The 23,198-nt window shown below is 37.7% G+C and overlaps 1 pseudogene; it reads left to right on the forward strand.

Moving 5' to 3' along the window:
• Nucleotides 1–10,609, forward strand: part of LOC104229292 (protein fluG-like) — a 55,498-nt pseudogene extending 44,889 nt beyond the window's left edge.
• Nucleotides 10,610–23,198: the final 12,589 nt, after the last annotated feature.

The following is a 23,198-nucleotide window of genomic DNA, read 5'->3' on the forward strand; positions in this document are numbered from 1 at the left end:
CCATCGGAATAGAAAAGTCAGTCACCGTGCGTCTTTCCGGTCGACGACTCAAGATTGATTTGCGTTATCTCCTCATCGTAAGTTTTGTGCGACACTACCATCTTGTTTGCAAAATTCAGGCGACAAAACACCAGTCAATCGCTCCGGCAGAGTCACTCGCGTGTAGAGCTGTCAATATAGGCCGGGCCGGATTAGCCCAGCCAAGCCCACGTGGGCTTTAGCAATTGACGGACTAGGCTAGCCCATGATGGGCCTTATAATGGTTACCCCACCCCAGCCCTATGTGGGTCGCAGGCACTCACGGGCTGGCCCATTATTTTTTTAATATATAATTTTATATTTTTTCTGTAAGTACTAACATAAAAAAAATTAAAGTTAAAAAATATCTTATTGGAAAAATTTCACAAAACTTAATAACTTTTTATACTGTTCAATATATCACAATAAACGCTAAAAAAGTAAAAGACAAGACTATATTTCATTCACTAAAAGTCAAAATTCAAAAGAAAATATTCAAGAGAATGTTCATGATGCTTATGGGATATCCAACACATCATCTTCATCAAACACATTGGAATCCGCTTGTGACAAGGTTGTCTTAACATCTTTACTTCCATCTGCATCTACAATTCATATGCAATATTAATTAGTTAAATACTAGGAATAATTAAATTTTAAAAACTAATAATATTCAGATTCACATAAAAAAATATTACTAGTTCGAGTTTGGTAAAAACCGTGCAACCAATTTCGAGTAGTAACAAATGTTTGGACATTTTCACGAGGAATGCAACTTTTGTACGAGCACGCCTACCAATACTAAATATTGATTTCGATGCTACAATGACATATATTTTTTATATTTTATATATTTCAAATAAATATTTTTGTTAGGCCCACGAGGACGGCCCAGCCCAGCCTCAGTCAAGCCTCATGGGCTACGGGCTTACTCGGGCCGGGCTTAAAAGCCTCGTTTTTAAATGAGCTCCAAAAATTCTAGCTCAACCCTACTAAATCACGGGCTGGGCTGGTCCAATGAGCCAAGCCCATATTGACGGCTCTCGCGCGCCTCTATGCACCGCACAACTAGGGTTCTGATGAGCTGCAGTAACTTTTCCAACGCGTGTGAGCCATTCAGGCCACTTTTTGACAAAATTTCTTTAGGACAACTTACTCCTCCAGTGATTCCGAGCGTACCCATATAAATTACATCAAATTCTGACAACTTTTATTTTTTCCGGCGTGAATAGTGATTTCCAGAAAAGTTTCTTAGAACCTATTTTTTAGTGTGGAATTCGGCTTAGTCTCACTATATTCAAATTTTTCCGGGGACTTTTCGGCCAACTTCTGTTTATTAGCAACCACCTGATTTTGTTGCTCAGGGGGAGTCTAGTGGCCTTGTATGATCAACTTGTATATATTTTCACCAAGTCTCTTATTGGTCCTCAGATTGGTTGCATATGTAACATGCCTGGTACATATGATTTGTATGCACCTGCTTGAGGGGGAGTGTTAGATAGTTATGTATAAATAATCTTAGTCTCATATGTAGTAAGAGTAGAATGTCCTAGTCCTATATGTAGTAGGAATAGAATATGTCCTAGTCCCATATGTAGTAGGAGTATAATATGTATTATATATAGGGCTCATTGTATCATTGTTAATAAATAGATTTTTCTCCCGTGCAATATCACAATATCGCCTTTCTTGAATGTGTATATATATATATATATATATATATATATATATATATGTGTGTGTGTGTGTGTTATATAATTACTATTGTTAATTTATGGAGATATGTTTATGTTTCTTTTGTTAGTGCATTGCTATAGTGTCATGAGAGTTGTTTTGCTCGATTACCTTTAAAATTGTTTTTAACTTTCAAAAGTCAATCTCTTTGTCATTATCCTTCATATGCTGAAGAACTATTTCTAGTCAGATTGAAAGTGAAGTATTGGGGATCTCTCTGTTTCTCTTTTACAAAGGTAGTCTATATTAAAGACAATAACTTTGATGACATGATTTACATGGATAATTGTTTCATGAGCATCATCAAGTAAAAATAGCACGGTATAGCCAGTTTTCGGACTGGTCATTCAAAAATAGCCAGCATTTACGAAGTCAATAAAAAATAGCCACTATTTTGCTGAAACAGAGATCGGTCCAGCATAATATACTGGAGTTTGGTGCAATTGTGTATGAACTCCAGCATATTATGCTGGACCGGTATACTTTGTTGACTCCAGTAAAATATACTGGAGACTGGAGCACCGGTGCTCCAAACTCCAGTATATTATACTGGACAATTATACTTGCTGGAACTCCAGTATATTATGATGGAGTTCTAGTGTACTTATGCTGGAACTCCATCATATTATGCTGGAGTTCCAGCATACTTATCCTGGAACTCCAGTATAATATGCTGGAGTTCAAGCATACTTATGCTGGAACTCCAGTATAATATACTGGCGTATTTTCTGGGTTTTGAACAGTATTTTCGCTCAGATTCATCTTTACATGAAAAGTGGCAAAATTTCGATTACTTTTGAAACTGGGCTATTTTTGAACGACTAGTTGTAAATCTGACTATTTTTGAATTTCTCCCCATCATCAAGCACCTCTGGCCTAAATCCAAAATCTCAGGGGAAAATAAAAACAAAAGAGAAGTATAACATGAAAAAGAATTATAAGCTTCATGTGACATGCTTTTTCGTAGTTTCACACATATAGTGGTAGCATGGCATTTCTCTGTTCTGCAATAATATCTTTCTTTTACCTGGAATAAGATATATCCAACACACTTTATCGTAGACTTCCTCGGTTTCATTTATATGGCGTTGTTTAGTTGGGTACGTAGTTTTTCATAGAAATACTAACTTTTGGCTCATATATGAAGTACTTATAGAACTTTTGGTCTTAAACATGCTATTTTTGTAGCTATAAGAGCATGTGATCAAGGGCAAAAATGAAATCTTTAAGAGTTCTAAATATAGAAAGGTGTTATTCTTTTCGGACAGACTAAAAAGGGAAGAGCACCATATAAAATGGAACAAAGGAAGTCATACTATTCAATTTAACGATGATTACTCCCCTTGATGTTGTCTCTTTCGATATATGCAGCTACATAAAGAAGCTGGGAAAGGTCAATTTGAAATTGGACTGGCATATACAGATTGTTGTAGAGCAGCTGATACATTGATTTATACACGTGAAGTCATCAGAAAAGTTGGAAGGAAATATGGATTTCATCCAACGTTTTTGCCAAAGTAAGTAGCAGATGTTTCCACAATATTTTTAGGTGAAATTCTCTTCTCTACTAGTTTAACCAGATATGCTTTTGCTTCTTTTGAAGTGCTACCACAACCATATTTTCAGTTCTGCTTTCTTTTTTGGTTTTATCGCGAAAAGCATTATGTATGAACTTTCTACTGCATGAGCATAGTTCCTTTCAGTTTTTGACCATCTGTCCATTTCTGTATAGGTATTCGTTAGACGAATGGGGCTGTGGATCAAATGTGCATATAAGTTTGTCCAAGAACGGAATTAACGTTTTTAAGGCATCTGACGGATCAAGTCAATATGGGATTTCCAAGATTGGGGAAGCATTCATGAGTGGGGTGTTAGATCATCTTCCAGTCATATTAGCATTTACTGCACCACATCCTACAAGGTTAGAGGTTTTTTAGTACTTATTATGATTTAACTTATATGAACTGATGGTGTGAATAATACCTTTTCATACTACCAATATAATTTAGTCGCTAAACCTTAATTATTAATATCGTGCTTTCTTTAAATACTTTGGTGATTGGTTTAAAAATTCTCATTGAACCAAAGCTGCAGCACCATTGCCTCTAATCTGAAAGAGGGGAATTATAACAAATAGCAGCTATATCACTTCCTTTTTTCTTTTCTTTGATTGTTAGCATAATGGAAGACTTGTAATCTCATCACCTCAAATAATTATGCATTTGGAGCTATTGCATAGAGAATGAAAATCGTTCCCTTTTGGTTCGGTCTCCTTTTCTAAAAATATATACCTCATTTGAGTATCAAAATTGAACTTTTATCAACTCATGTACTATGCCTGACTTGATCCTTGTTTTTAAGTATGCCTTATTTTGGTCACATTTTTTGGCAGTTATGAGCGCCTGTATTCTAAGGATTGGAATGGACGAGTTGTCAGCTGGCAGAAAGAAAACAATTATGCAAAAATTAGTACTTGTAGACTTCCAGGAGCTGATGTTGTAGGCCATTTTGTATGTCCTGCATTTGATGCATGTGCCAACCCATACTTGGGACTTGCTTCTATACTTACTGCTGGGATCGATGGCTTGCGGAAAGATTTGAGCCTTCCTGCACCAGTAGGTAAGTTACACAATTATTTAGCAATTTTTCTCTTTACCGCATGATAATTTGCCTTTTAAGTCTTTCTTTGCCCTGAATTTTATGGTTTAGCCTGGAATGCATAGAATTCCTGTTTGGATCAGCTACTTTCATCAATAGTATTGGACATGGTATCTTTTGATATCATCAAAATATGTCCTTGAAGGTTCGAGCTGCTTCATCACAATATACATATTTTTTGATAACCGAGAAACCTTAGTGGAGCAAGGGTCAAAACTCGATGAATGATGGGCTTGCCCCTCTACTCATCTCAATTGAGATGCCATGCTTTTGGCTACAGCAGGATTCAAATCCACCTAACCCACGCATCACGTTGATGTCATCAATATATTGGATAGTTGCCCCTGTATCACTTAGCTTTAAGGCAGAACAAATGAAAAATGGAAAGAGAAACAAGAAACTAAGTATGTGCAATTTCATGAAAAAGGAAATATAATAAACTTTTATCAGACATTTAGTTTTCTTAGTTTGTTTAGAAACGAATAGGACTAGGATTATTCTATCTTATCTTTAAGTGTTCTTGCACTCTCAGAATAACATGGCTTATAACTTCCTTGAATGACTATAATATGATCAAAGATTTAACATATATAAACTAACATTGTAAATGATTTTTACACTATCTGTCACGACCCAGAATCCCTATCCTCGGGACCGTGATGGCGCCTAACATTTCACTTGCTAGGCAAGTTAACGTTAGAATAATTTTTAGCCATTTTTAACAAGACAAATTAACTGATACCAATTAAACTGAAATAGAATTGAAATAAAGTGCGAAAAGTCATAACCACCGCAATTTCTAGATACAACCCCAGATCTGGTGTCACAAGTGCACGAATGGTTAGAATAATACAGATAATGGTCTGAATGAAAGTAAAACTATCTGAAAAGAAATAAATAACTAGGATTAATTCTTGTAACAAGTGTTGACTTAATAGAGAACACTAAATCTAAGGGAGATGTCCATTATTTGCACTCTTTAGTAGTATTAAGTTGATTTCAGCTAATTGGACTGGCTAGTAGCAATATCAAAATGAACAAAGTTTCCTTTTTGAAAATTCTGTCCAAGTTTGTTTCTCATATTTTCTCCTTTTTATTCTTGTTTGGCCTTGAAGTCCCTTGTTATGCTCAAACCCTCTATCAGCTTTCAATGAATTAAACAACAGATTCTATCTCAAATTTCTGCATTTGGAGCTATTCCCTTAAATAAGGTAGAAGGGGACTTCAGGGCTGCGAACGCCGAGCAGTTGTACCTCAAGTCTTCGTCCGATGGTCAATCCGAGCAATCTACTGACCGCTATTGGGAACGACCCCAAAATCTGCACAAAAAGTGCGGAGTGTAGTATGAGTACAACCGACTCCATGTACTCTGTAAATGTCGAGCCTAACCTCGACGAAGTAGTGACGAGGCTAAGGCGGGTCACCTACAATAACCTGTATGATGTATATTAATGATAACGGGAAAGAAACGCAGAAAGAGTAAGGCAACTAACTTATGAAAATCAACTCAATCCTCGAAATCAGTAACACCAGAAATACCAATCCTCAAAAACTCGTCGAAAGCACCGAAGCCAACACAATACAACAAGAAATACAAAACACACAATCCGTTGCGGCGTGCAACCCATCCCACCGTACAAACACGATCCTCCCTTATTTTACCATATGAATACCAATAATAACAAGTAAAATTCGTTGCGGCGCGCAACCCTATCCCACCATATAATCAGAATCAATATCATAATCCTCATTTATTTTACCATATCAATCCTCCCTTATTCCACATGTTGCGTCATGCAACCCGATCCTACCATATCAATATCAATCCTCATCCTTTATTCCACCTGTTGCGACGTGTAACCCGATCCATGAGTAAAAATCAATAAATGCAATAAATTCCGCAACTCAATTCACAAGAATCTCTACGAATAAAGAATATGAAAGCAAGCCATAAAGGAACCTCGTACCAAATCAAGAAATGCTACAATGAATACAATGCAACAAGACAAATCAAATGTATGACAATTAAAGTGTACATGTAAGGTAGTTAAGGCTAGTAGCAATTAATCATGGGAGCATGGAAGGAATGAACATGTTAATATAAGAGAATTAAGTGACAAGTAGCAAGTTAAGGCATAGGAAGCAATTAAAGCATGTAACAGTTAAGACATGGAATAAAATAATTAACGAAATACGGAAAAGAATGGAAACAAGTATTTTGACGGCGTATATACACTCGTCACCTCGCATATACGCTACTACACATGCAATTCACATAGCACATACCTCAAGGGTTCATATTCCCTCAAATCAAGGTTAGACCCAACACTTACCTCGCTCTGCAAGCAAATCAAAACTCTACCGGGGTTTTTTCTCTAAAATCCGCCTCCAAGCCAATCGAATCTAACCAAAATCGACTCAATGACATCAAGTAAGGCTAGGAAAATCAATTACAATACATAAAGTTAAGATCTTTACACTTTTTCCGAAAATTCAACAAAAGTCTACCCCGGGCATGCTTGGTCAAAACCTAAGATCCGACCAAAACCCATTTAACCATTCACCACCCCGATTATATAATTAATTTCGAAATTGGATCTCAATTTGAGGTCTAAATCTCAAATTTACAAAAAAAAAAATCAATTCTTCCCAAATCCCTAATTTTCTACTATGAAAGAACATAGATTAAGGTTAGAAATTAATGGGTGATGATGGAAATGGAAGAAAATAAGTTAAAGTACACTAACCTATGAAAGGGTGATAAAATTTCTCCTCCAAATCGCTTCTAGGCCGAGCTCTAATGAAAAGATGGTGAAAATGGGTGAAATCCCTTCTTTGAAATATTTTAAGGTCCGAGTGTCGGGCCTTCTTTGCGTTTGCGAAGGGTCTGCCGCGTTCGCGATGCGCGGCGGCCCAATTGGCCTTCGCTCGCGAGATGTACTTCGTGTTCATGGCTCTTCTCCCCGGCCATCGCGTTTGCGACCCATTGATCGTGTTCGCGTAGAATACTAGCCCAGTACCCCATCCCAGGTCCATAACCCTACACGTTCACGAGAGGCTGGTCGCGTTCACGAAGGATAAATCCCCCAATGCTCTGCGTTCGCGATGAAGACACACCACCCCAGGCCCAGTTTCCCCTCTGCGATCACGAAGCACAAAGCATTAGGTGACAACAAACTTCCAAAAATCAGAAATTCTAAGTTCAAAATGGTCTGTAGCCTATACGAAACTCACCTGAGCCCCTCGGGCTCCAAACTAAATATACACACAAGTGTAAAAACGTCATACAAACTCGCTCGCGCGGTCAAAACACCAAAATAACATCTAAAATTACGAATTGGACACCAAACGAATGAAATTTTCAATGAAACTTAAGAACATGCAATTTTTCGACCGGACGTCCGAATCACGTCAAATCAACTCCATTTTGCACCAAATTTTGCAGACAAGTCATATATATTGTAATGAACTTATACCAAGTGCCGGAACTGGAATCCAAACCCGATAGCAACAAAGTCAACCTATGGTCATACTTATGAATCCTTTAAACCTTTAAATTGCTAGTTTTCAACAAATTGCGTTAGTTCAAGTTAGGGACTTCCGAATTTGGATCCAGGCATACGCTCAAGTCCCAAATCAGGATACAGACCCACCGGGGCCGTGAAAACACTGATCCGGGTTCGTTTACATAAAACGTTGACCGTAGTCAACTCAAATGAATTTTAAGGCACGATTTCACATTTTCGTCAATTTTCTCATAAAAATCTTCCGAAAAAAAAAAGGATAAGGACTGCGCACGTAAATCGAGGAAGCTAAACGGATCTATTCGAGGTCTCGTAACATGAAAATGAAGGGTAAAATTATAAATGACCTATCTGGTCATCACACTATCAGCGCAGTTTAAACCTAGACAACCTGCATTTTGCTTCTCATGTTACAAACCCACCTTTAATAGACGGTTATTTGTAGTTATGTTTTTGGTGGTCTGACAACGTAAAAATTCTAGTACCTAGGCAAATGTGCGTGCTGTTCGTAAAATCTAATTTTGGTTCTCAGTGATTTTCTTGCCAATGCTTTATCACTTGTCGAAGAAAGAATTATATTCTGTTATCTTTCATTCTACCTGTGTTTTTCTATGAAACAGATAGAGAGAGTCGTGTCAATCAAGAGGATTATCGAAGACTACCAGATTGTCTTACCGATTCCTTAAATGCTTTAGAGGAAGATACATTGTTTAAGGATATGATGGGTGAAAACCTCATGGTTTGCATAAAAGCTATTCGCAAGGTACGTTTCAAATTATGATTTCTTCAGTATACAAGGTTTATATTCTGTTTGATGGATTATTATATGCAGCGGAAGCAATCCCAGTATCAAAATCACATGTAATTTAGACAACTAGCATAAACGGGATTTCACGGGTTACCTCTTGAAGCGTGAACATATCTCTTCTACCACGTGAGCCTTCAGTTCCATAACTTCTCAATGGAATCTCCATCACCCGCACAATCGTGATCCTCGAACGTTCCACGGTCTTCTACTGTGTTACCCAAATAATACCCGAAAATAGCAATTTCGTGTGGGCGAAATTTCTAGGAAAACTTGGCTGAAAATTTCAGCCACCATGTACTCATCCCTCTAGGTGGAAAACCTTATGTATTTATAGCACAAGTTTTAAGGGTTAAGACCCTTTTCCAAAACCTGTTAGGTTTTCTTTTCCACCAGAAAAAGGATTCCTTTATTTCCTATTATTTAGGCACAGTAGGGACCACAGAATTTAATTAACAAGGCTTCCAATTATGGAATTAATTTGTAATTTTCGAAATTAATATCCACCATAATTAATTACGAATTATTCCACTAAAAATTCGTAATTACACTCCTTATTCAATTTCGAAATTCATCCATTAAATCTTATTTAACTCCCCATGTTAAGATTCAGATACGAATCAATTAAATTAAATTACTGACGATTTAATTTATTGATTATTTCCTTTAGACTTTCGCTTAACTTATTTCATGTGTCGGATACAAAATCCACCGGCCGGGTTTACACATGAAAACTTATAAGCTTTCATAAAGGTATATCATCAATCTCTAAACCGAGACATGGATTCCATCAACTAACTATTACTTCGCCAATGTATATTATTATTATCCAATTTACCAGGCATATTGACCCACGAAAGAATCTCGCCTTTTAATAAATCAAAACAATAATAATATACACAGCTAATAATAATTATATCAAGATTAAGAGTATAAGTACATTTAATGGCTAGAGAGTTTATTTTATTAAGTCAGTATAAAATACTTATCTCTACCTGGTCCGTTCAATACATACAAAATGTACTAGCACAAGAAGTTGGAATTAAACCATTCCCATAATCAAGATTAATTATATTTAATCTTGTGCTACAATCATTCCTGATGGTTTGTCCAATTCCATCATTAGATTGTGAACTCAAACTTTATACTTATAAGAACCGATGATTTAATCTTCCGTGTATAAGCTAAACTCTATACACTAAATCATCTACTATATAAGCAAAGGACACAGACTATTATATGATCTATTTAAAACTTTATTAAAACTGAATAAACAATTATTTCATAATAAATACTATATCTAAACCAAACTCATGGTTAATAGTATATATCCCAACAATCTCCCACTTAGACTTTTAACCATGATAATTATTAGAATATACTATATCCAAATGCATGGTTAATAGTATATGCCCCAACAATCTATTGGCTCATCAGCTCATTGTATAATTCCTCTATGCAGTGATAGTGTAAAAGCAATTATAAACGCTCAGTGCATTGTAAGAATGAATTGGCTCATCAGTTCATTGTATAATTCCTCAATCCCAAGTTAGCGGTATACTTGGGTTGGCATGAATGCTCACTATCCAGTTTCATTCCAATGTTCAATAAAATTTGGCTTCTCTAGCACTAATTAACAACAGCAGCAACACGCTTTAACTTTTCTTTTTCTGTGTAAATTAACAATTGGCATAATACTGATATAAAAATAATTTTGACCGAAGGGTCGGTGTACTGAGCTTTAATCGTAGTTTAAAGTGTTTCTGATTCTTTGTGGACATGCTGAGCGTGGTTTCATGTTTTGCAGGCTGAGATCAATCACTACTCTGAAGATGAGGAACCATACAAGGACCTTATATACAAATTTTAGGTTGGTCTGTGAGATTAGCATAGGTTATTATATTGTTAATTATCATAAATAAATATGAGCTTATTTTGCTATTCCCTTCTTCTTTTGATTAATGAAACATCTTAGTGAATTTAGTTCCCCTCATCTGTATTCTTTTGCTTAATTTATGCATGCACGATTCCTCTTTTTGACCATTCGACGCTACAAAATTGCTGTCAACATTCATCCATCACATGCCCAGTAAGGAGGCTCTGGATCTTAATTCTTATCTTCTATCTTTTTCTTCAACTGAGATACATGAAATACGGGATGGATCTTCGAGCCCACTGACAATTCTGAACCAAATTTACGCACCACCGAAAAACCTCATCGACAACTTCAGATTCCTTCGCACTACTACAGAGCTTTGTTAGTAATGTTGTAATACCTAGTCCGGAGTCCGGAACCAAAGTGTGGTTCATTAGGACTCAAGCGACCACAATAGGTTAATAAAAAAGACCAGGCACCATAATATATATAGGGCGGCGATTCATCGCGCTATACCTTAGCAGCACGTTTGTCCATTAAGGTATAGCACCGTGAATAACCGCGCTATACATAAAAGTTGGCCCCACCAATAATTCATCTGCAAGTAACTAACACACCAATAATTTATAGGGGTATAGCACGCTATACATCAAATAGTTGTACCCCCAGACTAATTTTTTCCTTATTTAAGGAGTTTCAGGATTTTGTAAAAATCCATTGAGGATCCTTCAAGTCTTCCGAAATATTTGTTCGTTAAGTTATTTTGCAACTTGTCATAATATCCGAAGAGCGAAAAAATTAGGGTTTTATTATATTGGGGGTGAGGTTATGGTGGAGAATAACTCAGTACGCTATAGTTGTTCTCCACAACACCACGGTAAGTTGCCACTTAAAAAAATGAGTATAAACAAACGTTCAGTGAATATTAAAGTAACCGAAAAATATCCGTATGTTGTAACTTCACAAGGGGTTGCTTGTATGCGGAGTTTAACATCAAAGACGATGAAATACTGACAGATTTTTTGAATAATCTGGATGAACACCGAGAACTTCTTGTGATTAAAATGTTGGAAATGTACGTCAAGGTTGAAGACGTTCGCAATAATGAGATTCCACAAAGTAGGGATATCCCTCAATCATCGGGTAGTTATTTTGGAGCAGTTTTAACCGAACAGGTTCCGAGTAAAAGAGTTTGGCCTGATCTAAACTTATCTCCATGGGTGAATGAGGAGCGAGGAAATAATTTCTCCCCAAGTTTACATAATCCACAAGCTGAGTGGTAAACTTCAATTTTCCTCTGTATTACGATGTTTATTTTTATGTATTGAATTTGTATTAAAACTCATATATTCCCCAGGGGGTACCGGCCAGATATGAATTTTACAAGTTATGAACTAATGACCAGTTGGAATATGCCTAGTTTTGTGTATTGGATCATGGTAGTCCATCCGGTAGTCATCATCAATAGGATAATGTGCATCATGGGATATCAACACATTATGATTTGTAAGTGAAGTGATAAAGCTATATGTAAAGTTTAGATGAATTTGATAAACTCATTATTTTATTGGTTGTGCAGTGAAAACGAGCAACTTGAAGGTCCTGTCCTTACTCAATTGGCCGAAGACAATATATTTAATCGGGATCAGGCAGATGCGCTGAGTCAGGAAGATAACAGTGATTATGACAACAACACTGATAAGTCTAGAGATTACACACCCTTCCATGATAAGGGTGATGAGGAGGAGGACGAGAATGCTGAACCTGATTTGACGAGGGAGCACGCCCCACCTCCCGTTAGACCAAGAGTGTAAGAGCCCTATGTGCCATTTCATTCGAGGGAGATTCCCTACCTTGATCATTTGTCAAGTATGCCGGATGTGGATGCCCTCACAAGGGATCTTGACAAAATTCGGATAGTAAAGTGGGATGAATCTAGAGCAATGGTGTTGTCAAAGGGCATGCTTTTTGCTGATAAAGCGCACCTAAGCAGGGCGGTACGTGTGTACAACATAAAAGAGTATTGTGAGATCGTGGTGCATGAGTCATCTCCGGATGCATACAAGGTTATTTGTCGTAGATGGTTTATAGGTTGTAATTGGATGCTGCGTGCGAGGAAGCTGAAAACAAATATGTGGGTTGTGGGTAAATACATTGCACCCACAATTATGAAATGGACACATTCAGTATGAATCATTTTAACTTGAATGTTGACTTGATTTCTCTTGTCTTGATTCCACACATTGAAGCGTCCATAAGGTACAAGATCAAAGAGTGTATAACATCTGTCCACCAGGTATATGGATGTACCATTACCAAAAGAAAGGAATTTCTCGGGCAAAAACGTGCGTTTGAAATTGTTTATGGTAACTGGGATAAGTCATTTGCCTCTCTACCCAGGTACATGTCTGCATTGCAATACTTTAACCCCGGGACTATTGTTGAATGGAAGCTTAAGTGGAGTCCGGGAATACCAGAACACATAAATATGTGTTCTGGGCATTTAAATTAGCCATTGATGGATTTGTGCATTGTCGACCGGTAATATCCATATACGACACTCATGTCTATGGAAAGTATGATATTAAGTTGTTGATCGCTATTGCAGTATATGCTAATGGAAGTATATTTCCCCTAGCATTTGCTATTTGTGCCAATGAAAGCCAAGAGACGTGGACATTATTTTTGAACCACTTGAAGGAGCATGTTGTCAAACAACATTCAGGTATTTGTGTAATATCTGATTAGTATGGTGGTATTTTAAATTCTGTACATAATTTCGTGCATGGAAGGAACCGTATGCCTACCACTGCTATTGTGTTAAGCACTTGAAGGCCAACTTCCAGAGGGCTTATCCGAACAAGGACTTGCATGATTTAATGTGGATGGCTGCAACAGATCGCCAAGAGTATAAATTCAGGAGGCGAATGGAATTGATAAAGCAGGAAGACCAAGGAGCCTATAGTTGGTTGATGCAACATGAGCTTAACAAGTGGACTTTGCATGAGGATGGTGGCAGAAGATAGAGAATTCTGACTACAAATGTGTTAGAGTCTTTCAATGGGTTATTGAAGTCTGCACGTGGATTTCCTGTCACTGCCATGGTGTGGATATCATTCAAGTAGATGGCGGAGAGGCTTGTTGAAAGATCGAGAGGTGCATCGTCCTTGATGGAAAGGGGTGTTGAATTTATGCCAATACCAATGAAAAGATTTGAGAAATATAGGAAGTGAGCACAATGGCATTCATTTTTTCAGTATTGCAACGAGCAAAAATATTTTTAAAGCTCGCATTGCTATTCATCACAACCACTAGAATAATACACACACCGTCAATGAAGCCAGAAGGTTATGCTCCTATAAAAAATGGTCCATCTATCACATGTTGTGCTCACATGCCATGAAGTGCTTTCAACATACAGGTTTCACGGCAACGAGTTACGTTGATAAAGAATATAGTGTTGATGCACACTTAAACACCTATAGTGGACAGTGGCAGCCAATAGGTGCTGAGCATTATTGATCGCCATAACCATTTAAAATGGTGTGTAACGAGTATTATGTGCATCAACAACAAATGTAGAAAAGAATGCGTATACAGAACAAAATGGATGTTGGTGATACCGTTTATGCCCGTAAATATGGCATATGTTCCCAAATGATACGACCGTCATAAATGTCCTTCAGCTGGTTTGGGTAGCGGTGGTAATTCAGCTCCCGATAGAAATTCATCCAATGTGTCCATTTATCAAGGATACACGTAGTGTTTTGTTGCAGTAATTTGTTGTAATAATTGTATGTAAATGTTCAGCTTGCAAAATGTATGAAATAAAATTATTTTTCCAATGTGATTAAATCTAAGTGATATTTAACATTAATACTTCAGTACAACAATTTAACATACACCCCAAGAAAAAAAAATTATCATTCGCCATTATCGTCGATGTCTGGCACAATTTCAATGTCACTGTCTTCATCTTTTTGTCAATCTAGGCCCTAGTTGACACACATTTCTCGTATTTCATCAATATCTTCAATAAGAGCACTTACTTAATTTCTACAATAATATGGAACTCTTACGTCCAACGTCTGTGGTAGAAACTTAGGTAGTCCCACTCGACAACTGTTGGGAAAATTGGATAATAATTGTTTTTATGCAATTTTTTATTTTCTAATAAATTCTAGTACTGATCCTTCGTTCCTTCCAAGTAATTAAGATCATCCATTGCATGATGAACAGCTAGTGCCTTTTCGATCTCTAGAATATCCTTCATCAAAATGCCGAATTACTTCTGGTTCATCTTTGTGTGTGTTTGTTAAGAAGGTTACAGATAGTGCTTGTGGCACAACAAGCCCATGCCAGCGACATAGTACTTTATAATCACATCATTTTGAATAAAGGGGAACCCAATTTAGTTTTTCGCCCCAAATTCGCATACCTTCAGGCTTTGTAGAATGTGTTTCGCCCTCAATAATGTGTCTTGCAACTTTGAGATCAGTATGTATATTAATAGGCTTATTTTCCAAAGGACGTAGAACACCATACCACTTGTCATCAACCAAATCAATATAGCAACCTAGCATATTTTTTTCAAGGTAGAGATCCATAGGGATATGTTGAGCTACCTTCACCCTTTTGCCTCTTCTTAAACCACTTATTAAATGTTAGTGGCATTTTTGAAATTGATGTTGTTATGTTTCTTCAAATGGTCTTTGAATACAGATCTTTTGGTTCAGTTTAAGAAGTTGTCTTATACCCGAAAGAATCATTATCACGCGAAACATAGCGCAACACCAATATGCGTTATGTGTATTGTCTTGTCGACCTACAAAAACTGTCATTCTGAAAAAGTTGTCTTGTACCCTAAAGAATCATTATCACACGAAACATAGCACGCCACCAATATGTGTTATGTGTATTGTATTGTCGACCTGAAAAAGTTATCGTTCTGAAAAAGTTGTCTTGTACCCTAAAGAATCATTATCACGCGAAATATAGCGCGCCACCAATATGCGTTATGTGTATTATCTTTCCTATAAAAGCATAGGCATTTTAGTTATTATTTGCGCTTAACTAAACAAATAGAAAAAAAGATCATGAATTTTTCATTTTTCTCGCATTAAGAAATGTCTGGACGCAATGACGTGCCAATGTGTTATTATGGCAAACGTGCGATTTTGAGCCATGTCAGTAAAATTGCAATATGGGGCACAGATGCTGAATCTGTCAACAACTTGTAAGTTATTATTTTGGAAAAATATTTGTTAATATTTTTTATATAACATGTTAATTAATAGTGTTGTATTATAATCTCCATTGGTAGGACGGAAATCAATGTAGATTTGAGGAATGGTATGATGAACCCATTAACCAAGAATACTACAAATCATATTTGCACTATGTTTGAAATATGACCGGTGAATACGAACTCCAGATCTTTAAACTACAACAACAACTTGCGGCAGTGAATAAGAAACTAAAAGAGGAAGAAGAAAAAGAAAAAAATAGGTTGGAAGAGAAATTTCAGTGGTTGAAGCACAGAATAATGGGCGATGGTGACTAAACAAACACATGGATGCGTTGAGTGTAGTATTTTATCTTTATGTTTTACGTGTTATGTATTATCATTAATTGTACCGAATTTAAATTATGCAAAGTTGTCGTCTTTGTTTTTGTGTTGTAGTATTAAACTAATAAATAACTCGAGAAATAAAAACACATGCGCAAATAATGTAAAAAAATAAATAATATTGCTATTATATACTTAATGTTATATATACAAATAATCATAAATATCAATGTGTCCCACAACCTGTATGCTTCAAAGCATTAGCTGGCCTAATGCGCATCTCATCCCGCCCGGCTACACTATCAAGATCGTCCTCATCATCTCGCCTCTTTATCGGAGGATGTGCTGCAACATGATCATCAGTAAGGCTGTCAAACCCGGTAGAAGCGGTCATCGGTCTAGTAGTAACCTAAAGAATAATAAGATATTTTAGTATATGAAATATATAATACTAACTTACATGTTAGCTAAAAAACTTTTAATGGTCTTACCTTGGTCTCGGCGGGCTCCTGAATATAATCATCCGTCTCAGGCATGTCAGTATCGCACAAAGTGGCCTCCGTGACAGGCGAGGATGATGTCTTTAAAAAAATGCTTTAGATATTGATGACTAATCAATGAGATAAAAATAAATATAAATAATAGTAATACAAATAAACATGTGCCTGTGAAAGATCCTCAACTTCCCTCGATGATGAGCCATAACTCAGTTGGTGCCCACGATGCACATCTTGTGTCAGACGATCATCAGCAACCGTTGATAGCTCTGGGGGACCAGAAAAGTACTGATCCCACTCCTGTCGTGTAATGGTTTTGCCCGCAATCAACAATGGAGCTAACGGGGTCATGAGGAGCATCATTTGGCTCAAGGTGGTCACCTAGCTGATCATCTCCAAAATCCTCAACAGGTGCCTCAACGCTCCCTTGATGGGGACCACGTCCTTGCCGACCACCACGACATTGCGGGACACCCCTTCCTCTCTGGGCACGCTTGCCACATCTACCACGTTCAGGCTCCACTGGTGGCCCACAATGGTACTGCTCTGGAAGCACATAATCAGCCTCGTATCCTAAGTGCCCATCATCTCGGGCACACCTCAATGTCCGGGAAGCTAGATTTGTAACCTGCTGGCAATACTCGTGAAAAGTTGTCACTCCCTCGCCGGTATGTTGCTGCATCTGCAATCCCAATTGGTAGAATAGTTGTAATCCAATAGCCTGCACAACATGTAAAATATTAATTGCAGAACAATAGGTTAACGTTATAAGTAAGTATAACAAATAACGTATCAATGCTTCATGCCTCCCAACGTATGGAATGTACCGACCACCATCGAGATGAATGGGATTCCCGACGAAAAATCGGGTAACACTGCAATACTAGCCCATATACTCATGCTCACCATCCGTACGCTCCGGTGGAGGGAGTGGCGGAATCAGGTCATATCTATGGTCCCAAATCTCAATTTGGTCCTCTAGCCAGGCCATGTATGTCTGGTCAACCCTGGAACGATCCTCCCACTGGTAATGTGTCCTAAACCAAGAGGGCGGAGTAGGTAGCTATGGTCGACAAAACTGGCGAAGGACTCGCTCGGTGGCATGATGCTCGACAATATCGAGACACATCAATGGGATGCAAAAGCTCCACATAACTCGGCCGCGGGAGCAATAATCGGGCAAACCAGCTATTAGTTTGTCGATGTATGGCCTTCATATGAAATATTAAATAAACACAGGAATCGTGAGTAAACGCAACACATACAAAGCTAGACCAAATAAACTTAAGTATACATGTACCTGCATGCCTACAAGCAAATCCAACAAATGCTTGTACTAGGGGAGATGATGTCGAGCCTTGACCTCCTGTCCGTAGCCTAGCCTATCAACCCACCTCCTAACTAAAGGGAGAAATGGTGGAGGTGGTGTATCTGGAACAATGGGTGGTAGGGGTGGCTGGAACTGCAGGCACCGCTCTCGCACCCAAACCTAATACACATTGTGGACATAAAATTTAAGGTATATTTTTACTATCTATGTTATAATCATGAAACGGATTGACTATGTTTTCACCTGCAGCGCCGGCAGAAATCTGGCAATATTTCTCTGGGTACACATGTATGCTCGACACATCTGCCTATACAGGTACCCTAGAACAGCTGCACCACAGCTGTAACCAGGTAAATCATCTAGCCGCTCAAGATGATGAAGAAATCTCAAGCTGACTAGGTTTCCTGAAGTGTTCGGGAACAATACTCCACCAAACATAAGCAGCATCAACAATCTCATGTACCGGTCGATAAGAAGATCCGGTGAATCATCTGTAATGTCCGCTTCCATAACCTCCAGATGCTGTCGAACAACGTCAACTACAAATGGCTGACCCCACTCAATGTAGTCTCCTCCGCTGGCTGAAAACCGGTGAGCCGCTGCAACATCTCCAGGTAATGCAATTTTGCGGGTAAGCTACAGTTAGTCCATTAACCGGAAGCCCAAAAAGAACCTCCACGTTTTGAAGCGTGATGGTAGCCTCACCGATGGGTAGATAAAACGTGTGTGTCTCCGGTCGCCACCACTCTATCATAGCCATGATCAGCGCCCAATCGAACTGCAACCGGCCGATCTCTATGATCCTTTAGAAACTTGTATCTTCAAGGTGTCTAACTATACGGGGATGGAGTGAGTGGGCCCTAATAAACTCTCACATGTCGTCTATACGTCTAGCAGGGAATCTATGGGACAAACACTACCCATCCCATATGTATGAAGACTTATGCTCAACCTGTAGCAACAGTAGCTCTAGCAATACAGGTCCGGGATGCACAGGCAGAACCTCCATGACGACTACTGTAAATTGAACAATATTAATTAAAGTATTTTTCTTTTTAATTGCTTAACATCTTTAAATATATTGCAATATCCTTAATATTAAAATTTATTCGATATTTTTACTATATTGTTAATTAGGTTGATACATTTTTATTTATATATTGGTTTATCATTTTATATGTTAGTTTATTATTTTATACAACAACAACAAACCCAATTTGATCCCAACTTGTGGGGTCTGGGGAGGGTAGTCTATACGCAGACCTTACCCCTACCTAATGCAGGTAGAGAGGGTGTTTCTAATAGACCCTCGGCTCAAGAAGGGCAAGAAGAGGAAGAGGGAAGCAAGGAAGGAAGAAAAATGGAAGAGAAAAAGGGGAGATAAAGGTTAAGTGGTATCAAATAATAGCAAGGGAATACAATACCTGAGGGGAACAAAATCACATATCATAATAAAAATCTAAGAATATGAAGGGACATGAACGCTACTAAGCCTATCGGTAAACACTATAAACTACCTACTAACCTTCTACCTTAATCCTCGACCTCCACACCTTCCTATCAAGGGTCATGTCCTCAGTGAGCTGAAGCAGCGCCATGTCCTGCCTAATCATTTCTCCCCAGTACTTCTTAGGCCTACCTTGACCCCTACTCAAACTCTTCATGGCCAACCTCTCACACCTCCTGACAGGGGCATCAATGCTTCTTCTCCTAACATGTCCAAACCATCTCAGCCGCAACTCCCGCATCTTGTCCTCCACAGAGGCTACTCTCACTCTGTCCCGAATAGATACATTCTTAATCCTAACTCGCTTGGTACACCCATACATCCATCTCAACATCCCCATCTCTGCTACTCTCATCTTCTGCACGTGGGAGTTCTTGACTGGCCAACACTCAGCCCCATACAGCATAGTGGGTCGAACCACCACTTGATAAAACTTACCCTTAAGTCTTAACGACACATTTCTATCACATAGGACACCAGAAGCGAGCCTCCACTTCGTCCATCCCGCTCCGATGCGATGTGTGACATCTTCGTCAATCTCCCCGTCACCCTGGATAATAGACCTGAGATACTTAAAACTCGCTCTCTTGGGGATAACTTGACCATCAAGCTTTACATCTACGTCTGCATCATAGGTCTCACTAAATTTGCACTCCAAGTATTCTATCTTGGTTCTACTTATTTTATTATTTTATATGTTACTTTGTTATTTTATATGCTGGTTTCTTATTTTATATGTTTTTTTCCTATTTTATATGTTAGTTTATTATTTTATATATTTGTTTGTTACTTACCTATTTTTATACATGATTTAATTATTAAATATTCATATAACAATATTTAGTTTGATAAATATTGTTATATTTTAACAGTATTTTCTTAAGTTTATTGACTAAAATTCGAGAGAATTTGTGTTTAAACTATCATCTTCTTCTTTTTTTCCAGATATTTTTGGGTTTAGCATATAATTAAATGATTAATTTCAATAACTACAAATATATTACGCTAAAGGGTACTACATTTTACTACGCTAAAAGGGCACTACATTACAAATACGGGCACTACATTAAAATTATGGGTACAACATAACACTACAGAGAACTAAATACATTAAAGTCACATATTAATATATGAACAACAATAACATCTAAATAATATTAATTATTCCTAAAATAACAATTTAACGATTTTACTAATCTTTTAGCACATAAATAATCTAATCCGAATAAAAAATAACATACTGATTTAATCAAACAATAATCACAAAAATACATATACCATAGTAAAAAATAACTAATTAATATTTTTATAACAACTAATAACATTAATTATTCATAAAACAACAATTTCTCTATTTTGCTAATTTTTTAGCTCACTAATAATACAATCCGCATAAAAAATAACAAATTAATTAAATAGAAAAATAATCACGAAATAACATAGAACACAATTAAAACAACTAATAGGCATTTTTATACATGAGTTTTAACAAAAAAATAGTCGGAATACCCTGATTTTAATTTTTTGGAAAGTTGAAGATTTGATGATTTGGAGCTGAAATGAGCAACCCACTATGCGATAACGCCTTATATACGATGTTAGCTTGATATAATACCGAGAATCTACACTTTTTGTGGCACCGGTGGGTTCCAACCGAGCTTTTTTTCTTTAAAAATAGGAGGGGGCTGCTGTGTTGAGGAATAAAAAATTGACGGGGGGGGGGGGGGGAGGGGGAGGGGTTACTGGTTCGCGTTTGTGGGAAAGGAGAAGGGACAGCAACAACAACAACAACAACAACAACAACAACAACAACAACCCTGTAATAATCCCACTAGTGGGGTCTGGGGAGGGTAGAGTGTACGCAGACCTTATCCCTACCCATGAGGGTAGAGAGGCTGTTTCCGAGAGACCCTTGGCTCAAAAATAAAAAATTTGTAGCAACAGCAAATCTTACCCCTACCCATGAGTGTAGAGAAGGGAAGGCTTTTTTATATAGGTATAGTGCCCATATATATTGCGCTATAGTATAGCGCGGTATATATGGGCGATATACCTTCCCGCCCATTTTAAGTTCAAATAAAGTGTGGTTATTCACTGTGCTATACCTTAACGGACAAATGTGTCGTTAAGGTATAGCGCGATAATTACGGTGCCCAGTCTTCTTTTTTTTTTTTTAACTTATTATGGTCTCTTAAGTCCAAATGAAACACACTTTGGTTTCGGTACTTCAAATTGAGCTGAATGCTTCGGGTGATTTTGTGCTTCGATCAATAGCATGTTTCGAAAAATAAGCTTATTTTGAGAGGTATTTTTTTAAAAAGGTACTTTTGGAGAAAAATAATTTGTGTTTGGCTAATCAAATTAAAATGCATTTTTGAGCAACAATTTATGTTTGGCCAGATTTTTCAAAAAGTACCTTTAAGTATCAAATTACGAATAAGGAAATGAAGAGATATGGTTATTAGCTAATGCTATATAAGTAGATAAATAATTACAAATATTTATTATATATTAGAGACAATAATTAAGTTTTTATTTTATTTAGGCAAAAATATAAAAATAAAATTGAAAAGTATTTTATTCTTTCAAGATGATTTAAATATATTAAAAAAATTTCAACAAATATGAAAATTCATTATATATTACTTAATACTTTAAGTCTCCTATGCACTTTCTTCTCTCGTCAACTCCTAGAGTTTTACGGCTATTTTTGTCGGCAAACCCACCCAACGCCGGCATCAGCAAGACAAACAGACCAGGTAAGCACTCTCTCTCTCTCTCTCTCTCTCTCTCTCTCTCTCTCTCTTCCTTTCTCTTTATTCCACTTTTTTTCTCATCCCCCTTCTTAACCCTAGCAATATATAGTCCGAGGACGTCGGACCGCCTGGGCCGTCGCCGCCTCCTTCTTTCTTCTTCTTTTTTTCTACTGCAGCCCTAACCCCCTCTGTTTTGTATACTTTTCCCTGTACTTCTCTTCTTCTGTATACTTTTCCCTTCCATCTGTTCCTCGGCCTCGTCGCTGTTGTATAGTGATGTCAAATTGGTCCGGTAACTTCCAAGCAGGCCACCACTAAATCGTGTGTCACCAGTGGTGACGGTGACAGTTCTGCCCTCTTCTATTTTTCTTGGTCCTGTGGTGTGTTGTGTGTTTTTCAGGTAGCATTTTTGTGGTTGTTTGGTGACGGGTGGGATGCACACGCACAAATACAACAGAGTACGCCAGTTGGCAGACACAAGGGTTGAACGTCGGGTCCACAACATCGGGAGTATAACAAGTCCAAAGTCCAGGTTCTATTTGTGGAAATTGTCACCCCCGCCTCCTATTTCTCTTTCCATTGTGTTAGTTAATTTGTTGTCGTAGTAGTTCGCATTAGTCTAGTCCTTCTAGTAGTGGGCTTGTAGTTACTAGTTGTTCCTTTCAAGTTTGGACCTTTTCATGTCTGTGTTTGCATTTTTTTTCTAGACTATCATAGGTATAGTGGTTGTGCTTTGTAATGGTAGAGTAGGATCATGTCCTCGGGGAGGGCGAGTGGAGGGGGTAGGGAAAGGGCCAGGGGATGGGACGGGGTTCAAAGAGGGTAAGGAGAGTAAGGGAGCCTGTAGGTTGATAATTATATCGTGGAATATAGGGACATTGACGGGTAAGACTATAGATCTGGCAAAGATTCTCTAGAAGAGAA

Source organism: Nicotiana sylvestris, chromosome 2 (assembly GCF_000393655.2).
Source record: "Nicotiana sylvestris chromosome 2, ASM39365v2, whole genome shotgun sequence".
Lineage (NCBI taxonomy): Eukaryota > Viridiplantae > Streptophyta > Magnoliopsida > Solanales > Solanaceae > Nicotiana > Nicotiana sylvestris.